Below are 5456 nucleotides of genomic sequence, written 5' to 3'. Positions count from 1 at the left end.
AGTTTCAGCTAGTTCCTTTCTAAGATACGCTATTGCTGCTTCATCATCGCTATAGCCTATAGGTCAACTTCAATTGAGTACCCATTCTCCAAGTTTTGATAACTTTATCTTCAGACTTTACCTCCTCATCTTCTCTACTAAGGTCTCGCACCAAACTAGCCTCTTTTTTTTCTGATGAGCACTCGTGTATCTTCTCTTTTTGCTGATTTTTCTTTTACGGATCTCTTCTTGTTTCTAGAGCTATTCGTCTTTGTTCTCTTATCTTTCACATGTTTATTAGCTATGATATCCGCTCTCAATCTTCTTATAGGTCTCGCTGATATGCACTTTCTGTTTTCTCTATCTATGGTTTTAGAATATATCCACCCTATTCTTCTGGACTTTGTTGTCATTACTTTGTCCATTACGAAGGCTTCTATTTATAATAGTTTTTTTAAAATTCGGTAGATATAAGGGGTAGATATAGACTCATCATCATCTACTATATGAGCTGCAGCACCCTGTTTCACTTCATTTTGGACCACTCTTTGGCTTGAGCCACTAATCTAGCCCAGTTAGATTTCTTGGATCACCTTATTTAAATTACTATTTTAGTGTTTTAATTTGTAAATTAGATATTTTGAAGATTAATTATATTTTACAATAACAAAATATAATTATAACAATAATCATGCTATATGTATATAAAAAATATATATTTTGCTTCCATTATTAAAATTTTTTAGAGTCATCACAAAATTATTATTATATTATATATATTTTACTTCCATTATCAAAATTTTTTAGATTCATCATTGATGACTGTTTCTTTTTTTTTTAGAAAAAATATTGAGATCTCTTTTTTAAATAAATAAGAGATATTTTAGGAGTTAGTTACTTATCTAGATAAGAAGGGTTGAACTGCTGTCGTCGTGACCTCTATGAAATTAGGTAAGTATAGATGAGACCAATTTGAGAAGTGCTACACATACAAGTTATTTTAGTTGTCATACAAGTTGGGCCAAACCCAACAAAAATGACGCTCACCCATAAGAGCGTGTCATGCGCGCTACTCAACGGTTTTCATAGCGCGCTTCGCGTTCTTCCTCCTCTTCCTTCTTCTTCTCCTTCTTCTTTGTGTTTCTCCTCTTTTTTCTTCACGTGTTTCATCTTCATCATCGTTCTTTTATTACTGTTGTTGTTGCTGTATTTTTTTCCCTTCTCTTTCCATTGATTTTGTAACATTATGTATTTTTTTTATTTTTTGTTTGATATTTTTTTCCCAATAAGAATTATGAGAATATGAAATAAGAAAATGAAGAAGAAGAAGTAGCAAAAAATGAGAAGGAGGAAGAGGAAGAGTTTTGAATTATGCAGAACTTATCAACACACATGCACCGAAAATTCTTAAAAAATACAATCAAATATCTTCGTGTTACACTCAAATTTGCTGCAAATACAGAAAAAATATTTCTTTTAATGTTGCATTTTTTTTGTTCTTTTTTTCTTATTTCTTTCTTTCTTTTAGTTGAACGAATGTAAGTTCATCCTCTTCCAAGTAATTTTGTACCATTATGTATTTTTTTTCTTCTTCTTTGTTTGATTTTTTTGTTTTTATTCTTGTTAAAAGAGTAAAACAAGAAGAAACTTGAGAAGATAAAACAAGAAAAAAAAGATGAACAAGAAAAAAAAGATGAATGAGAAAAAAAAGAAAATGATAATGATGATGATGAAAAAGAAGAAGAAGAAGCAGCAGAAGATGAAGAGGAGGGAGAAGAAGAGTTTTGAATTATGCGAAACTTATCAGCACACATACACTAAAAATTCTTAAACAATATACCCAAATATCTTGGTGTTACACCCAAATACAGAAAAATATTTTCTTTAATGCAAAACTTTTACATTACATTCAATTCAAACCATCAACGATGAACAACAATTTTCACAAACAAAAATAATATTATTCACTTACAGAATCATAAACTACTAACGAAAACGTTAACTAAAATCGAACCACACCTCAGCCACTTAATTAGATTCAAAATAATCAATTTTGTTCTGGTTCAATTGACAATCTGAACTTGAATTATTCATTATCTTCAACAACGAGATAACTGATAATGGAGGAGAAGGAGGAAAAGGAGGGAGGAGAAGAAATTCCACTGAAAAAAGAAGGAGGAAGGAGAAGAAGAAGAGGAAGTGGTGTTGGTGAGAGAGTAAAACAAAAAGAAACTTGAGAAGGTGGTGCACGAATTGTGAATCACACTTTTCACAACGCGTACCACTAACCAGCAAGTGCACTGGGTCGTCCAAGTAATACCTTACGTGAGTAAGGGTCGAATCCCACGGAGATTGTTGGTTTGAAGCAATCTATGGTTATCTTGTAATTCTTAGTCAGGAAGTCAATTATGTTTATCAGTTGAATTGCGAATAAACAGGAGAGCATGAATTAAAAGTTACTTGTTATGCAGTAATGGAGAATATGTTGGAGTTTTGGAGATGCTTTGTCTTCTGAATCTCTGCTTTCCTCTGTCTTCTGATTCACGCACGCACGTCCTCCTATGGCAAGCTGTGTGTAGGTGGATCACCGTTGTCAATGGCTACCATCCATCCTTCCAGTGAAAAGATTCCAAGTGCGCTGTCACCGCACGGCTAATCATCTGCAGGTTCTCAGTCATACCGGAATAGGATCTGCTATCCTTTTGCGTCTGTCACTACGCCCAGCACTCGTGAGTTTGAAGTTCGTCACAGCCATCCAATCCCAGAATCATACTCGGAATACCACAGACAAGGTTTAGACTTTCCAGATTCTCATGAATGCCGCCATCAGTTCTAGCTTATACCACGAAGATTCTGATTAGGGAATCTAAGAGATATTCATTCAATCGGATATAGAACGGAGGTGGTTGTCAGGCACACGTTCATGGTTTGAGGAAGGTGATGAGTGTCACGGATCATCACCTTCGTCACAGTTAAGCGCGAATGAATATCTTAGATAGGAACAAGCGTGTTTGAGTGGAAAACAGAAATACTTGCATTAATTCATCGAGACACAGCAGAGCTCCTCACCCCCAACAATGGAGTTTAGAGACTCATGCCGTCAAAGAGTACAAAGTTCAGATCTAAAATGTCATGAGATACAAAATAAGTCTCTAAAAGTTGTTTAAATACTAAACTAGTAGCCTAGGTTTACAGAAATTGAGTAAACCATAACAGATGGTGCAGAGATCCACTTCTGGGGCCCACTTGGTGTGTGCTGGGGCTGAGACTTAAGCAATTCATGTGCATAAAGCCATTTTGGGCGTTCAACGCCAGGTTTGGATCCATTTCTGGCGTTGAACTCCAACTTTTAATCCTTTTCTGGCGCTGGACGCCAGAATTGGGCAGAGAACTGGCGTTGAACGCCCATTTACGTCGTCTATCCTTGAGCAAAGTATGGACTATTATATATTGCTGGAAAGCCCTGGATGTATACTTTTCAACACAATTGAAAGCACGCCATTTCGAGTTTTGTAGCTCCAGAAAATCCACTTTGAGTGCAGGGAGGTCAGAATCCAACAGCATCAGCAGTCCTTTTTCAGCCTGAATAAGATTTTTGCTCAGCTCCTTCAATTTCAGCCAGAAAAATACCTGAAATTATAGAAAAACACACAACTTATAGTAAAGTCCAGAAATATGAATTTTTCCTAAAAACTAATGAAAATAAACTAAAACTAACTAAAACATACTAAAAACTATATGAAATTATCCCCAAAAAGCGTATAAAATATCCGCTCATCACAACACCAAACTTAAACTGTTGCTTGTCCTCAAGCAACTAGACAAATAAAATAGGAGACTAATGGGTTGAGAAGCAATAATATCTCAGAGTTTTTGATTGAAGCTCAGATTCTAATTAGATGATGATGATTCTTGAACACAGCTATTTCGTGAGTCTTGGCCGTGGCCCTAAGCACTTTGTTTTCCAGTATTACCACCGGATACATAAATGCCACAGACACATAATTGGGCGAACCTTTTCAGATTGTGGCTCAGCTTTGCTAAAGCCCCCAATTAGAGGTGTCCAGGGTTCTTAAGCACACTCTTCTTTTTTGCTTTGGACCTTGACTTTAACTGCTCAGTCTCAAGTTCTCACTTGACATCTACACACCACAAGCACATGGTTAGGGATAGCTTGGTTTAGCCGCTTAGACCAGGATTTTATTCCTTTAGGCCCTCCTATCCACTGATGCTCAAAGCCTTGGGATCCTTTTTATTTGCCCTTGCCTTTTGCTTTTAAGGGTTATTGGCTTTTTGCTCTTGCCTCTTGGTTTTAAGAGCTTTTGGCTTTTTTTGCTTGCTTTTTCTTTTTCTTTCTATTTATTTTGCCTATTTTATTTGCTTTAAGAATCATTTTTATGATTTTTCAGATTATCAATAACATGTCTCATGTTCATCATTCTTTCAAGAGCCAACATATTTAACAGTCTTAAACAACAAATTCAAAAGACATATGCACTGTTCAAGCATTCATTCAGAAGACAGAAAGCATTGCCACCACATGTTACTAATTAGAATTTTTCTTATTAAAAACTCGAAATTTTATTGCCTCTTATTCAAAAGATCTACTATTTTATTCATGTTTGCTGATGATGAGAAAAATAGACTATAACCTAATTGGGGATAAAATCAAAATAGACACTAATTACTACTAATGATCATGTAATGAAGACACAAACATAGATAAGCACTTAACATAGAGAAAACAAAAAACAGAGAAAGTAAGAACAAGGAACAAGTCCACCTTAGTGATGATGGCATTTCCTTCTTGAGGAACCAATGATGTTCTTGAGCTCTTTTATGTTTCTTCCTTGCCTTTGTGGCTTGATTCCTAGTGATTTTTGGTATTTCTATCCTCAGTTGCTTCCAATAATTATGTGGAGGGAAGTGCATCCCCTGAGGTATCTCAAGGATCTCTTGATTTGCAGCCACATGTTCTACCATTGAGCTATAGATCCTTCACATAATTGTTTTACCACCCCAAACTTAGAATGTTGCTCGCTCTCGAGCAAAAGAAGAAGGAATAGAAGGAATAGATCTTGAAATGATCCTGTGAGGTCCACAGATCTTGAGGTGTCAAGGCATTTACATCCCTGCACCAATTTAGGCATGCAAAATGCCCTTGCACACAACTCTGGGCGTTCAGCGCCAGGTTGGTGCCCATTTTGGGCGTTCAACGCCCATTTACTAGCCATTTCTGGCGTTGAACGCCAGAACCATGCTTGTTCTGGGCGTTCAGCGCCAGGATGTTGCCCATTTTGGGCGTTCAGCGCCAGAACCATGCTCTGTTCTGGCGTTGAACGCCAGACAGGTGCTTCCTCCAGGGTGTGATTTTTCTTCTGCTGTTTTTGATTCCGTTTTCAATTTTTATATTTATTTTGTGACTCTACATGATCATGAACCTATAAAGACATATAACCAAGAAAAATATAGTTAGA

The sequence above is a fragment of the Arachis ipaensis genome, chromosome B06 (assembly GCF_000816755.2).
Source record: "Arachis ipaensis cultivar K30076 chromosome B06, Araip1.1, whole genome shotgun sequence".
NCBI lineage: Eukaryota > Viridiplantae > Streptophyta > Magnoliopsida > Fabales > Fabaceae > Arachis > Arachis ipaensis.
This window is presented reverse-complemented; position numbering follows the sequence as displayed.